Source organism: Tenrec ecaudatus (assembly GCF_050624435.1).
Source record: "Tenrec ecaudatus isolate mTenEca1 chromosome 2 unlocalized genomic scaffold, mTenEca1.hap1 SUPER_2_unloc_12, whole genome shotgun sequence".
NCBI classification, from domain to species: Eukaryota; Metazoa; Chordata; class Mammalia; order Afrosoricida; family Tenrecidae; genus Tenrec; species Tenrec ecaudatus.
In genome coordinates, this window is record NW_027457572.1 from 44,547 (window position 1) to 61,237 (window position 16,691).

A 16,691-nucleotide genomic window follows, 5' to 3' on the forward strand; every position below is an offset into this window, starting at 1 on the left:
CATGGAAGACGGGTCCCCACAGAGCTGTCTCTTTTGTGTTGACACTAACTCTGCTGAATTTAGCTGCCAGCATCTGCGTGTCCTCCCTTTCCTTTAAGGTCGATGGAGACGCACGAGTGTAAGGAGAATGGTGAATGGTGGCCGTTCGTAACCCAGAGTCATCAGAAACCGCAGAGTAAATTTTAGGAATGTAGACGAAGGACACCGGAGAAAACTTCTCTCAGGGACTTCAGTGAACTCTGCTTACAATGTTGAGGCCCGACACCCCTAGTGCCTGGGGGCGACCCGTCTCCTGCCCTACGTAGTTTGTTTGAGCGTGCCTCCCTCAGGTGGTGCCTTTTCTCTCCCCGCAATATTGCTCCATGAAACTGCCGATGAAAACTATTTGCCATGGGTATGTCGTTTCACAATATTGGCCTCCTCTTTGAAGAACAAACGCTTTTCTACACGGGTGCTGCCTCCCTGAACTTTCCTTTGTCTTGGCTCAATCGATGCAGATTCCTGTGCTGAATGCGCCATAGAGTGACACAGGTGAGTGCTTGTCAGTATTGCAGGCACACGCAGCAATTTCGTTTTTCCAAGACCCACCTGGCTTGATCAAGGTTGCTTATTCCCGTGAAAACGTTTTTCGTCCAAATTCTGGAGGAGCACCCTTGTGCCTCTGGGAGCTACACCAGGGCCTGCTGAACAGAGGCTCCAGCGGTTTCATTTTCGGACTGAAATTCAACACGGAATTGCATGGATCTATGGAAACCGTGAACTGTGGCCGTACCAGATTCTCACATCTTCATTGTCTAATGGAAGCTTGTTTCCCAGGCTGATCCGGCTGGCGCTTCTTTCTGGGCAATGACCATTTAATTGTGGACGTTCAGCCTTCTTCGTAATTCTCTGATACCGGCAAGTTCCCGCGCCTCACTCGGTGGAGGTTTAGGTGACTCAGGACAACTGTCTTTATTTCAGGCGTCTAGAACAAAGAGAATCCACAAAGGTTGATGATCACGGAGAAAGTAAAGTCCCGTTTCTTTATACTTCCCACTCATGGCCCTTCTAGCATCTGAGGCCAAAGAACTCGTGCAGCATGATATTCTCAGTTCAGGCACGCCGCCTGCAGTTTCTTCCTTGCAGAAAAATCTTTCCCAGTGTACTTCTTTAAACTGCTGCAAAATGGTGGCACAGAAGATTTCGGTTTAGGTTTAACTTTAGACGGGCATAGGTACAGGCATTTGGGCATGTTTAGGGACAGAGTTAGAGTTCACGTTAGAGTTACGGCTGTGTGAGGATTCGGGTTATGGTAAGTCTGAGGATCAAATGTAGGGTGAGTGTGAGGTTGAAGGTAAGAGTAGGGTTTAGTGCTTAAGGATGAGCGAACCTATTGTCTCATTTAGGCTTATGGTAAACTTGACTGTTTAGATATGGGTTGGGGTTAATATTTGTGTGAGGGTTACACAGTGTGCGAGGTTGAGTTGGGGTCAGGCTTACGGTTTGTGTGTTACATCCGTTTTCATTAAGGTTAAGTTTAGCTCTCTGTCTAGTTTAAGGGATTGGTTTACATTAACGGTGAAATTGAGCTATCGATTGAAGGTGAGGGATAGAGTTGTTAGGTTCAGGCGAAGAATGACGGTTAGGAGTAAGGTTAGTTGTAGGGGCAGCTGCATGTTCACATCAGATTTGGGGTTAGGATTAGGGCTAGCCTTAGGGTAGACATACGGTTATGGTTAGGGCTTGCTTTAGGGTGAGCCTTAGGTTAGGGTTAAGTTTAAGGTTAGGAGAATACAGTTAGACCTAGGCTTAGGGTTACATCTCTGTTTAGGTTTACACCTAGGGTTAGCTTTTCATCTAGTTTAGGGTTAGGATTAGGGTTGTTTTTAGGATAGGATTTAGGTATGAGGTCTCATTTAAGTGTTGGATTATTGGAAGTACATCTGCTCTCACTGGTTTTCCTTCACTGTCACAATGTTTCTGAGATTCATGGTTTAAGGGAAAGCTTGCTTCTTGCCGTTTTCAAGGTCAAAAGGCGCTACCGGCAGTTTGTTTTTCCGTCAAACTTACGCTCGCTCTTTGAGAATCTTGGGTCTTTGGGAAAGCCGTGAGTCCAGCAAGTTTTTCAGATTAAGTGTGCCCCAAGCAGTAGGTTCTATCTCTGAGCAATACAGCCCGTGGAATTCCTGGGAATCTGGAACCCTGCCATGAAGTTCAGCCTGGTTGTTATTTTCACACGGAAGAAACTCCTTTGAGGTTCCCATGCCTCTGTACACTGATGCTTCCAGCAACGTCATGTCTCACAGGTCAATAGTGGCTCTTTAAGTTTCACTGGTCTAGGAAAAAGGGTGAAGCGCCTGAGTTCCATTGCTTCACTACTTCATGGCCTGAAGAAGATGTTTATAGGCACATCGGCAAATCCACCGGTGGCAATTCTCTCATATTGTCATTGCGATGGGAAGATTTCTTATTCGTTAGGAAATGTTTTACCATGGAAGACGGGTCCCCACAGAGCTGTCTCTTTTGTGTTGACACTAACTCTGCTGAATTTAGCTGCCAGCATCTGCGTGTCCTCCCTTTCCTTTAAGGTCGATGGAGACGCACGAGTGTAAGGAGAATGGTGAATGGTGGCCGTTCGTAACCCAGAGTCATCAGAAACCGCAGAGTAAATTTTAGGAACGTAGACGAAGGACACCGGAGAAAACTTCTCTCAGGGACTTCAGTGAACTCTGCTTACAATGTTGAGGCCCGACACCCCTAGTGCCTGGGGGCGACCCGTCTCCTGCCCTACGTAGTTTGTTTGAGCGTGCCTCCCTCAGGTGGTGCCTTTTCTCTCCCCGCAATATTGCTCCATGAAACTGCCGATGAAAACTATTTGCCATGGGTATGTCGTTTCACAATATTGGCCTCCTCTTTGAAGAACAAACGCTTTTCTACACGGGTGCTGCCTCCCTGAACTTTCCTTTGTCTTGGCTCAATCGATGCAGATTCCTGTGCTGAATGCGCCATAGAGTGACACAGGTGAGTGCTTGTCAGTATTGCAGGCACACGCAGCAATTTCGTTTTTCCAAGACCCACCTGGCTTGATCAAGGTTGCTTATTCCCGTGAAAACGTTTTTCGTCCAAATTCTGGAGGAGCACCCTTGTGCCTCTGGGAGCTACACCAGGGCCTGCTGAACAGAGGCTCCAGCGGTTTCATTTTCGGACTGAAATTCAACACGGAATTGCATGGATCTATGGAAACCGTGAACTGTGGCCGTACCAGATTCTCACATCTTCATTGTCTAATGGAAGCTTGTTTCCCAGGCTGATCCGGCTGGCGCTTCTTTCTGGGCAATGACCATTTAATTGTGGACGTTCAGCCTTCTTCGTAATTCTCTGATACCGGCAAGTTCCCGCGCCTCACTCGGTGGAGGTTTAGGTGACTCAGGACAACTGTCTTTATTTCAGGCGTCTAGAACAAAGAGAATCCACAAAGGTTGATGATCACGGAGAAAGTAAAGTCCCGTTTCTTTATACTTCCCACTCATGGCCCTTCTAGCATCTGAGGCCAAAGAACTCGTGCAGCATGATATTCTCAGTTCAGGCACGCCGCCTGCAGTTTCTTCCTTGCAGAAAAATCTTTCCCCGTGTACTTCTTTAAACTGCTGCAAAATGGTGGCACAGAAGATTTCGGTTTAGGTTTAACTTTAGACGGGCATAGGTACAGGCATTTGGGCATGTTTAGGGACAGAGTTAGAGTTCACGTTAGAGTTACGGCTGTGTGAGGATTCGGGTTATGGTAAGTCTGAGGATCAAATGTAGGGTGAGTGTGAGGTTGAAGGTAAGAGTAGGGTTTAGTGCTTAAGGATGAGCGAACCTATTGTCTCATTTAGGCTTATGGTAAACTTGACTGTTTAGATATGGGTTGGGGTTAATATTTGTGTGAGGGTTAGACAGTGTGCGAGGTTGAGTTGGGGTCAGGCTTACGGTTTGTGTGTTACATCCGTTTTCATTAAGGTTAAGTTTAGCTCTCTGTCTAGTTTAAGGGATTGGTTTACATTAACGGTGAAATTGAGCTATCGATTGAAGGTGAGGGATAGAGTTGTTAGGTTCAGGCGAAGAATGACGGTTAGGAGTAAGGTTAGTTGTAGGGGCAGCTGCATGTTCACATCAGATTTGGGGTTAGGATTAGGGCTAGCCTTAGGGTAGACATACGGTTATGGTTAGGGCTTGCTTTAGGGTGAGCCTTAGGTTAGGGTTAAGTTTAAGGTTAGGAGAATACAGTTAGACCTAGGCTTAGGGTTACATCTCTGTTTAGGTTTACACCTAGGGTTAGCTTTTCACCTAGTTTAGGGTTAGGATTAGGGTTGTTTTTAGGATAGGATTTAGGTATGAGGTCTCATTTAAGTGTTGGATTATTGGAAGTACATCTGCTCTCACTGGTTTTCCTTCACTGTCACAATGTTTCTGAGATTCATGGTTTAAGGGAAAGCTTGCTTCTTGCCGTTTTCAAGGTCAAAAGGCGCTACCGGCAGTTTGTTTTTCCGTCAAACTTACGCTCGCTCTTTGAGAATCTTGGGTCTTTGGGAAAGCCGTGAGTCCAGCAAGTTTTTCAGATTAAGTGTGCCCCAAGCAGTAGGTTCTATCTCTGAGCAATACAGCCCGTGGAATTCCTGGGAATCTGGAACCCTGCCATGAAGTTCAGCCTGGTTGTTATTTTCACACGGAAGAAACTCCTTTGAGGTTCCCATGCCTCTGTACACTGATGCTTCCAGCAACGTCATGTCTCACAGGTCAATAGTGGCTCTTTAAGTTTCACTGGTCTAGGAAAAAGGGTGAAGCGCCTGAGTTCCATTGCTTCACTACTTCATGGCCTGAAGAAGATGTTTATAGGCACATCGGCAAATCCACCGGTGGCAATTCTCTCATATTGTCATTGCGATGGGAAGATTTCTTATTCGTTAGGAAATGTTTTACCATGGAAGACGGGTCCCCACAGAGCTGTCTCTTTTGTGTTGACACTAACTCTGCTGAATTTAGCTGCCAGCATCTGCGTGTCCTCCCTTTCCTTTAAGGTCGATGGAGACGCACGAGTGTAAGGAGAATGGTGAATGGTGGCCGTTCGTAACCCAGAGTCATCAGAAACCGCAGAGTAAATTTTAGGAACGTAGACGAAGGACACCGGAGAAAACTTCTCTCAGGGACTTCAGTGAACTCTGCTTACAATGTTGAGGCCCGACACCCCTAGTGCCTGGGGGCGACCCGTCTCCTGCCCTACGTAGTTTGTTTGAGCGTGCCTCCCTCAGGTGGTGCCTTTTCTCTCCCCGCAATATTGCTCCATGAAACTGCCGATGAAAACTATTTGCCATGGGTATGTCGTTTCACAATATTGGCCTCCTCTTTGAAGAACAAACGCTTTTCTACACGGGTGCTGCCTCCCTGAACTTTCCTTTGTCTTGGCTCAATCGATGCAGATTCCTGTGCTGAATGCGCCATAGAGTGACACAGGTGAGTGCTTGTCAGTATTGCAGGCACACGCAGCAATTTCGTTTTTCCAAGACCCACCTGGCTTGATCAAGGTTGCTTATTCCCGTGAAAACGTTTTTCGTCCAAATTCTGGAGGAGCACCCTTGTGCCTCTGGGAGCTACACCAGGGCCTGCTGAACAGAGGCTCCAGCGGTTTCATTTTCGGACTGAAATTCAACACGGAATTGCATGGATCTATGGAAACCGTGAACTGTGGCCGTACCAGATTCTCACATCTTCATTGTCTAATGGAAGCTTGTTTCCCAGGCTGATCCGGCTGGCGCTTCTTTCTGGGCAATGACCATTTAATTGTGGACGTTCAGCCTTCTTCGTAATTCTCTGATACCGGCAAGTTCCCGCGCCTCACTCGGTGGAGGTTTAGGTGACTCAGGACAACTGTCTTTATTTCAGGCGTCTAGAACAAAGAGAATCCACAAAGGTTGATGATCACGGAGAAAGTAAAGTCCCGTTTCTTTATACTTCCCACTCATGGCCCTTCTAGCATCTGAGGCCAAAGAACTCGTGCAGCATGATATTCTCAGTTCAGGCACGCCGCCTGCAGTTTCTTCCTTGCAGAAAAATCTTTCCCCGTGTACTTCTTTAAACTGCTGCAAAATGGTGGCACAGAAGATTTCGGTTTAGGTTTAACTTTAGACGGGCATAGGTACAGGCATTTGGGCATGTTTAGGGACAGAGTTAGAGTTCACGTTAGAGTTACGGCTGTGTGAGGATTCGGGTTATGGTAAGTCTGAGGATCAAATGTAGGGTGAGTGTGAGGTTGAAGGTAAGAGTAGGGTTTAGTGCTTAAGGATGAGCGAACCTATTGTCTCATTTAGGCTTATGGTAAACTTGACTGTTTAGATATGGGTTGGGGTTAATATTTGTGTGAGGGTTAGACAGTGTGCGAGGTTGAGTTGGGGTCAGGCTTACGGTTTGTGTGTTACATCCGTTTTCATTAAGGTTAAGTTTAGCTCTCTGTCTAGTTTAAGGGATTGGTTTACATTAACGGTGAAATTGAGCTATCGATTGAAGGTGAGGGATAGAGTTGTTAGGTTCAGGCGAAGAATGACGGTTAGGAGTAAGGTTAGTTGTAGGGGCAGCTGCATGTTCACATCAGATTTGGGGTTAGGATTAGGGCTAGCCTTAGGGTAGACATACGGTTATGGTTAGGGCTTGCTTTAGGGTGAGCCTTAGGTTAGGGTTAAGTTTAAGGTTAGGAGAATACAGTTAGACCTAGGCTTAGGGTTACATCTCTGTTTAGGTTTACACCTAGGGTTAGCTTTTCACCTAGTTTAGGGTTAGGATTAGGGTTGCTTTTAGGATAGGATTTAGGTATGAGGTCTCATTTAAGTGTTGGATTATTGGAAGTACATCTGCTCTCACTGGTTTTCCTTCACTGTCACAATGTTTCTGAGATTCATGGTTTAAGGGAAAGCTTGCTTCTTGCCGTTTTCAAGGTCAAAAGGCGCTACCGGCAGTTTGTTTTTCCGTCAAACTTACGCTCGCTCTTTGAGAATCTTGGGTCTTTGGGAAAGCCGTGAGTCCAGCAAGTTTTTCAGATTAAGTGTGCCCCAAGCAGTAGGTTCTATCTCTGAGCAATACAGCCCGTGGAATTCCTGGGAATCTGGAACCCTGCCATGAAGTTCAGCCTGGTTGTTATTTTCACACGGAAGAAACTCCTTTGAGGTTCCCATGCCTCTGTACACTGATGCTTCCAGCAACGTCATGTCTCACAGGTCAATAGTGGCTCTTTAAGTTTCACTGGTCTAGGAAAAAGGGTGAAGCGCCTGAGTTCCATTGCTTCACTACTTCATGGCCTGAAGAAGATGTTTATAGGCACATCGGCAAATCCACCGGTGGCAATTCTCTCATATTGTCATTGCGATGGGAAGATTTCTTATTCGTTAGGAAATGTTTTACCATGGAAGACGGGTCCCCACAGAGCTGTCTCTTTTGTGTTGACACTAACTCTGCTGAATTTAGCTGCCAGCATCTGCGTGTCCTCCCTTTCCTTTAAGGTCGATGGAGACGCACGAGTGTAAGGAGAATGGTGAATGGTGGCCGTTCGTAACCCAGAGTCATCAGAAACCGCAGAGTAAATTTTAGGAACGTAGACGAAGGACACCGGAGAAAACTTCTCTCAGGGACTTCAGTGAACTCTGCTTACAATGTTGAGGCCCGACACCCCTAGTGCCTGGGGGCGACCCGTCTCCTGCCCTACGTAGTTTGTTTGAGCGTGCCTCCCTCAGGTGGTGCCTTTTCTCTCCCCGCAATATTGCTCCATGAAACTGCCGATGAAAACTATTTGCCATGGGTATGTCGTTTCACAATATTGGCCTCCTCTTTGAAGAACAAACGCTTTTCTACACGGGTGCTGCCTCCCTGAACTTTCCTTTGTCTTGGCTCAATCGATGCAGATTCCTGTGCTGAATGCGCCATAGAGTGACACAGGTGAGTGCTTGTCAGTATTGCAGGCACACGCAGCAATTTCGTTTTTCCAAGACCCACCTGGCTTGATCAAGGTTGCTTATTCCCGTGAAAACGTTTTTCGTCCAAATTCTGGAGGAGCACCCTTGTGCCTCTGGGAGCTACACCAGGGCCTGCTGAACAGAGGCTCCAGCGGTTTCATTTTCGGACTGAAATTCAACACGGAATTGCATGGATCTATGGAAACCGTGAACTGTGGCCGTACCAGATTCTCACATCTTCATTGTCTAATGGAAGCTTGTTTCCCAGGCTGATCCGGCTGGCGCTTCTTTCTGGGCAATGACCATTTAATTGTGGACGTTCAGCCTTCTTCGTAATTCTCTGATACCGGCAAGTTCCCGCGCCTCACTCGGTGGAGGTTTAGGTGACTCAGGACAACTGTCTTTATTTCAGGCGTCTAGAACAAAGAGAATCCACAAAGGTTGATGATCACGGAGAAAGTAAAGTCCCGTTTCTTTATACTTCCCACTCATGGCCCTTCTAGCATCTGAGGCCAAAGAACTCGTGCAGCATGATATTCTCAGTTCAGGCACGCCGCCTGCAGTTTCTTCCTTGCAGAAAAATCTTTCCCCGTGTACTTCTTTAAACTGCTGCAAAATGGTGGCACAGAAGATTTCGGTTTAGGTTTAACTTTAGACGGGCATAGGTACAGGCATTTGGGCATGTTTAGGGACAGAGTTAGAGTTCACGTTAGAGTTACGGCTGTGTGAGGATTCGGGTTATGGTAAGTCTGAGGATCAAATGTAGGGTGAGTGTGAGGTTGAAGGTAAGAGTAGGGTTTAGTGCTTAAGGATGAGCGAACCTATTGTCTCATTTAGGCTTATGGTAAACTTGACTGTTTAGATATGGGTTGGGGTTAATATTTGTGTGAGGGTTAGACAGTGTGCGAGGTTGAGTTGGGGTCAGGCTTACGGTTTGTGTGTTACATCCGTTTTCATTAAGGTTAAGTTTAGCTCTCTGTCTAGTTTAAGGGATTGGTTTACATTAACGGTGAAATTGAGCTATCGATTGAAGGTGAGGGATAGAGTTGTTAGGTTCAGGCGAAGAATGACGGTTAGGAGTAAGGTTAGTTGTAGGGGCAGCTGCATGTTCACATCAGATTTGGGGTTAGGATTAGGGCTAGCCTTAGGGTAGACATACGGTTATGGTTAGGGCTTGCTTTAGGGTGAGCCTTAGGTTAGGGTTAAGTTTAAGGTTAGGAGAATACAGTTAGACCTAGGCTTAGGGTTACATCTCTGTTTAGGTTTACACCTAGGGTTAGCTTTTCACCTAGTTTAGGGTTAGGATTAGGGTTGTTTTTAGGATAGGATTTAGGTATGAGGTCTCATTTAAGTGTTGGATTATTGGAAGTACATCTGCTCTCACTGGTTTTCCTTCACTGTCACAATGTTTCTGAGATTCATGGTTTAAGGGAAAGCTTGCTTCTTGCCGTTTTCAAGGTCAAAAGGCGCTACCGGCAGTTTGTTTTTCCGTCAAACTTACGCTCGCTCTTTGAGAATCTTGGGTCTTTGGGAAAGCCGTGAGTCCAGCAAGTTTTTCAGATTAAGTGTGCCCCAAGCAGTAGGTTCTATCTCTGAGCAATACAGCCCGTGGAATTCCTGGGAATCTGGAACCCTGCCATGAAGTTCAGCCTGGTTGTTATTTTCACACGGAAGAAACTCCTTTGAGGTTCCCATGCCTCTGTACACTGATGCTTCCAGCAACGTCATGTCTCACAGGTCAATAGTGGCTCTTTAAGTTTCACTGGTCTAGGAAAAAGGGTGAAGCGCCTGAGTTCCATTGCTTCACTACTTCATGGCCTGAAGAAGATGTTTATAGGCACATCGGCAAATCCACCGGTGGCAATTCTCTCATATTGTCATTGCGATGGGAAGATTTCTTATTCGTTAGGAAATGTTTTACCATGGAAGACGGGTCCCCACAGAGCTGTCTCTTTTGTGTTGACACTAACTCTGCTGAATTTAGCTGCCAGCATCTGCGTGTCCTCCCTTTCCTTTAAGGTCGATGGAGACGCACGAGTGTAAGGAGAATGGTGAATGGTGGCCGTTCGTAACCCAGAGTCATCAGAAACCGCAGAGTAAATTTTAGGAACGTAGACGAAGGACACCGGAGAAAACTTCTCTCAGGGACTTCAGTGAACTCTGCTTACAATGTTGAGGCCCGACACCCCTAGTGCCTGGGGGCGACCCGTCTCCTGCCCTACGTAGTTTGTTTGAGCGTGCCTCCCTCAGGTGGTGCCTTTTCTCTCCCCGCAATATTGCTCCATGAAACTGCCGATGAAAACTATTTGCCATGGGTATGTCGTTTCACAATATTGGCCTCCTCTTTGAAGAACAAACGCTTTTCTACACGGGTGCTGCCTCCCTGAACTTTCCTTTGTCTTGGCTCAATCGATGCAGATTCCTGTGCTGAATGCGCCATAGAGTGACACAGGTGAGTGCTTGTCAGTATTGCAGGCACACGCAGCAATTTCGTTTTTCCAAGACCCACCTGGCTTGATCAAGGTTGCTTATTCCCGTGAAAACGTTTTTCGTCCAAATTCTGGAGGAGCACCCTTGTGCCTCTGGGAGCTACACCAGGGCCTGCTGAACAGAGGCTCCAGCGGTTTCATTTTCGGACTGAAATTCAACACGGAATTGCATGGATCTATGGAAACCGTGAACTGTGGCCGTACCAGATTCTCACATCTTCATTGTCTAATGGAAGCTTGTTTCCCAGGCTGATCCGGCTGGCGCTTCTTTCTGGGCAATGACCATTTAATTGTGGACGTTCAGCCTTCTTCGTAATTCTCTGATACCGGCAAGTTCCCGCGCCTCACTCGGTGGAGGTTTAGGTGACTCAGGACAACTGTCTTTATTTCAGGCGTCTAGAACAAAGAGAATCCACAAAGGTTGATGATCACGGAGAAAGTAAAGTCCCGTTTCTTTATACTTCCCACTCATGGCCCTTCTAGCATCTGAGGCCAAAGAACTCGTGCAGCATGATATTCTCAGTTCAGGCACGCCGCCTGCAGTTTCTTCCTTGCAGAAAAATCTTTCCCCGTGTACTTCTTTAAACTGCTGCAAAATGGTGGCACAGAAGATTTCGGTTTAGGTTTAACTTTAGACGGGCATAGGTACAGGCATTTGGGCATGTTTAGGGACAGAGTTAGAGTTCACGTTAGAGTTACGGCTGTGTGAGGATTCGGGTTATGGTAAGTCTGAGGATCAAATGTAGGGTGAGTGTGAGGTTGAAGGTAAGAGTAGGGTTTAGTGCTTAAGGATGAGCGAACCTATTGTCTCATTTAGGCTTATGGTAAACTTGACTGTTTAGATATGGGTTGGGGTTAATATTTGTGTGAGGGTTACACAGTGTGCGAGGTTGAGTTGGGGTCAGGCTTACGGTTTGTGTGTTACATCCGTTTTCATTAAGGTTAAGTTTAGCTCTCTGTCTAGTTTAAGGGATTGGTTTACATTAACGGTGAAATTGAGCTATCGATTGAAGGTGAGGGATAGAGTTGTTAGGTTCAGGCGAAGAATGACGGTTAGGAGTAAGGTTAGTTGTAGGGGCAGCTGCATGTTCACATCAGATTTGGGGTTAGGATTAGGGTTAGCCTTAGGGTAGACATACGGTTATGGTTAGGGCTTGCTTTAGGGTGAGCCTTAGGTTAGGGTTAAGTTTAAGGTTAGGAGAATACAGTTAGACCTAGGCTTAGGGTTACATCTCTGTTTAGGTTTACACCTAGGGTTAGCTTTTCACCTAGTTTAGGGTTAGGATTAGGGTTGTTTTTAGGATAGGATTTAGGTATGAGGTCTCATTTAAGTGTTGGATTATTGGAAGTACATCTGCTCTCACTGGTTTTCCTTCACTGTCACAATGTTTCTGAGATTCATGGTTTAAGGGAAAGCTTGCTTCTTGCCGTTTTCAAGGTCAAAAGGCGCTACCGGCAGTTTGTTTTTCCGTCAAACTTACGCTCGCTCTTTGAGAATCTTGGGTCTTTGGGAAAGCCGTGAGTCCAGCAAGTTTTTCAGATTAAGTGTGCCCCAAGCAGTAGGTTCTATCTCTGAGCAATACAGCCCGTGGAATTCCTGGGAATCTGGAACCCTGCCATGAAGTTCAGCCTGGTTGTTATTTTCACACGGAAGAAACTCCTTTGAGGTTCCCATGCCTCTGTACACTGATGCTTCCAGCAACGTCATGTCTCACAGGTCAATAGTGGCTCTTTAAGTTTCACTGGTCTAGGAAAAAGGGTGAAGCGCCTGAGTTCCATTGCTTCACTACTTCATGGCCTGAAGAAGATGTTTATAGGCACATCGGCAAATCCACCGGTGGCAATTCTCTCATATTGTCATTGCGATGGGAAGATTTCTTATTCGTTAGGAAATGTTTTACCATGGAAGACGGGTCCCCACAGAGCTGTCTCTTTTGTGTTGACACTAACTCTGCTGAATTTAGCTGCCAGCATCTGCGTGTCCTCCCTTTCCTTTAAGGTCGATGGAGACGCACGAGTGTAAGGAGAATGGTGAATGGTGGCCGTTCGTAACCCAGAGTCATCAGAAACCGCAGAGTAAATTTTAGGAACGTAGACGAAGGACACCGGAGAAAACTTCTCTCAGGGACTTCAGTGAACTCTGCTTACAATGTTGAGGCCCGACACCCCTAGTGCCTGGGGGCGACCCGTCTCCTGCCCTACGTAGTTTGTTTGAGCGTGCCTCCCTCAGGTGGTGCCTTTTCTCTCCCCGCAATATTGCTCCATGAAACTGCCGATGAAAACTATTTGCCATGGGTATGTCGTTTCACAATATTGGCCTCCTCTTTGAAGAACAAATGCTTTTCTACACGGGTGCTGCCTCCCTGAACTTTCCTTTGTCTTGGCTCAATCGATGCAGATTCCTGTGCTGAATGCGCCATAGAGTGACACAGGTGAGTGCTTGTCAGTATTGCAGGCACACGCAGCAATTTCGTTTTTCCAAGACCCACCTGGCTTGATCAAGGTTGCTTATTCCCGTGAAAACGTTTTTCGTCCAAATTCTGGAGGAGCACCCTTGTGCCTCTGGGAGCTACACCAGGGCCTGCTGAACAGAGGCTCCAGCGGTTTCATTTTCGGACTGAAATTCAACACGGAATTGCATGGATCTATGGAAACCGTGAACTGTGGCCGTACCAGATTCTCACATCTTCATTGTCTAATGGAAGCTTGTTTCCCAGGCTGATCCGGCTGGCGCTTCTTTCTGGGCAATGACCATTTAATTGTGGACGTTCAGCCTTCTTCGTAATTCTCTGATACCGGCAAGTTCCCGCGCCTCACTCGGTGGAGGTTTAGGTGACTCAGGACAACTGTCTTTATTTCAGGCGTCTAGAACAAAGAGAATCCACAAAGGTTGATGATCACGGAGAAAGTAAAGTCCCGTTTCTTTATACTTCCCACTCATGGCCCTTCTAGCATCTGAGGCCAAAGAACTCGTGCAGCATGATATTCTCAGTTCAGGCACGCCGCCTGCAGTTTCTTCCTTGCAGAAAAATCTTTCCCAGTGTACTTCTTTAAACTGCTGCAAAATGGTGGCACAGAAGATTTCGGTTTAGGTTTAACTTTAGACGGGCATAGGTACAGGCATTTGGGCATGTTTAGGGACAGAGTTAGAGTTCACGTTAGAGTTACGGCTGTGTGAGGATTCGGGTTATGGTAAGTCTGAGGATCAAATGTAGGGTGAGTGTGAGGTTGAAGGTAAGAGTAGGGTTTAGTGCTTAAGGATGAGCGAACCTATTGTCTCATTTAGGCTTATGGTAAACTTGACTGTTTAGATATGGGTTGGGGTTAATATTTGTGTGAGGGTTAGACAGTGTGCGAGGTTGAGTTGGGGTCAGGCTTACGGTTTGTGTGTTACATCCGTTTTCATTAAGGTTAAGTTTAGCTCTCTGTCTAGTTTAAGGGATTGGTTTACATTAACGGTGAAATTGAGCTATCGATTGAAGGTGAGGGATAGAGTTGTTAGGTTCAGGCGAAGAATGACGGTTAGGAGTAAGGTTAGTTGTAGGGGCAGCTGCATGTTCACATCAGATTTGGGGTTAGGATTAGGGTTAGCCTTAGGGTAGACATACGGTTATGGTTAGGGCTTGCTTTAGGGTGAGCCTTAGGTTAGGGTTAAGTTTAAGGTTAGGAGAATACAGTTAGACCTAGGCTTAGGGTTACATCTCTGTTTAGGTTTACACCTAGGGTTAGCTTTTCACCTAGTTTAGGGTTAGGATTAGGGTTGTTTTTAGGATAGGATTTAGGTATGAGGTCTCATTTAAGTGTTGGATTATTGGAAGTACATCTGCTCTCACTGGTTTTCCTTCACTGTCACAATGTTTCTGAGATTCATGGTTTAAGGGAAAGCTTGCTTCTTGCCGTTTTCAAGGTCAAAAGGCGCTACCGGCAGTTTGTTTTTCCGTCAAACTTACGCTCGCTCTTTGAGAATCTTGGGTCTTTGGGAAAGCCGTGAGTCCAGCAAGTTTTTCAGATTAAGTGTGCCCCAAGCAGTAGGTTCTATCTCTGAGCAATACAGCCCGTGGAATTCCTGGGAATCTGGAACCCTGCCATGAAGTTCAGCCTGGTTGTTATTTTCACACGGAAGAAACTCCTTTGAGGTTCCCATGCCTCTGTACACTGATGCTTCCAGCAACGTCATGTCTCACAGGTCAATAGTGGCTCTTTAAGTTTCACTGGTCTAGGAAAAAGGGTGAAGCGCCTGAGTTCCATTGCTTCACTACTTCATGGCCTGAAGAAGATGTTTATAGGCACATCGGCAAATCCACCGGTGGCAATTCTCTCATATTGTCATTGCGATGGGAAGATTTCTTATTCGTTAGGAAATGTTTTACCATGGAAGACGGGTCCCCACAGAGCTGTCTCTTTTGTGTTGACACTAACTCTGCTGAATTTAGCTGCCAGCATCTGCGTGTCCTCCCTTTCCTTTAAGGTCGATGGAGACGCACGAGTGTAAGGAGAATGGTGAATGGTGGCCGTTCGTAACCCAGAGTCATCAGAAACCGCAGAGTAAATTTTAGGAACGTAGACGAAGGACACCGGAGAAAACTTCTCTCAGGGACTTCAGTGAACTCTGCTTACAATGTTGAGGCCCGACACCCCTAGTGCCTGGGGGCGACCCGTCTCCTGCCCTACGTAGTTTGTTTGAGCGTGCCTCCCTCAGGTGGTGCCTTTTCTCTCCCCGCAATATTGCTCCATGAAACTGCCGATGAAAACTATTTGCCATGGGTATGTCGTTTCACAATATTGGCCTCCTCTTTGAAGAACAAACGCTTTTCTACACGGGTGCTGCCTCCCTGAACTTTCCTTTGTCTTGGCTCAATCGATGCAGATTCCTGTGCTGAATGCGCCATAGAGTGACACAGGTGAGTGCTTGTCAGTATTGCAGGCACACGCAGCAATTTCGTTTTTCCAAGACCCACCTGGCTTGATCAAGGTTGCTTATTCCCGTGAAAACGTTTTTCGTCCAAATTCTGGAGGAGCACCCTTGTGCCTCTGGGAGCTACACCAGGGCCTGCTGAACAGAGGCTCCAGCGGTTTCATTTTCGGACTGAAATTCAACACGGAATTGCATGGATCTATGGAAACCGTGAACTGTGGCCGTACCAGATTCTCACATCTTCATTGTCTAATGGAAGCTTGTTTCCCAGGCTGATCCGGCTGGCGCTTCTTTCTGGGCAATGACCATTTAATTGTGGACGTTCAGCCTTCTTCGTAATTCTCTGATACCGGCAAGTTCCCGCGCCTCACTCGGTGGAGGTTTAGGTGACTCAGGACAACTGTCTTTATTTCAGGCGTCTAGAACAAAGAGAATCCACAAAGGTTGATGATCACGGAGAAAGTAAAGTCCCGTTTCTTTATACTTCCCACTCATGGCCCTTCTAGCATCTGAGGCCAAAGAACTCGTGCAGCATGATATTCTCAGTTCAGGCACGCCGCCTGCAGTTTCTTCCTTGCAGAAAAATCTTTCCCCGTGTACTTCTTTAAACTGCTGCAAAATGGTGGCACAGAAGATTTCGGTTTAGGTTTAACTTTAGACGGGCATAGGTACAGGCATTTGGGCATGTTTAGGGACAGAGTTAGAGTTCACGTTAGAGTTACGGCTGTGTGAGGATTCGGGTTATGGTAAGTCTGAGGATCAAATGTAGGGTGAGTGTGAGGTTGAAGGTAAGAGTAGGGTTTAGTGCTTAAGGATGAGCGAACCTATTGTCTCATTTAGGCTTATGGTAAACTTGACTGTTTAGATATGGGTTGGGGTTAATATTTGTGTGAGGGTTAGACAGTGTGCGAGGTTGAGTTGGGGTCAGGCTTACGGTTTGTGTGTTACATCCGTTTTCATTAAGGTTAAGTTTAGCTCTCTGTCTAGTTTAAGGGATTGGTTTACATTAACGGTGAAATTGAGCTATCGATTGAAGGTGAGGGATAGAGTTGTTAGGTTCAGGCGAAGAATGACGGTTAGGAGTAAGGTTAGTTGTAGGGGCAGCTGCATGTTCACATCAGATTTGGGGTTAGGATTAGGGCTAGCCTTAGGGTAGACATACGGTTATGGTTAGGGCTTGCTTTAGGGTGAGCCTTAGGTTAGGGTTAAGTTTAAGGTTAGGAGAATACAGTTAGACCTAGGCTTAGGGTTACATCTCTGTTTAGGTTTACACCTAGGGTTAGCTTTTCACCTAGTTTAGGGTTAGGATTAGGGTTGTTTTTAGGATAGGAT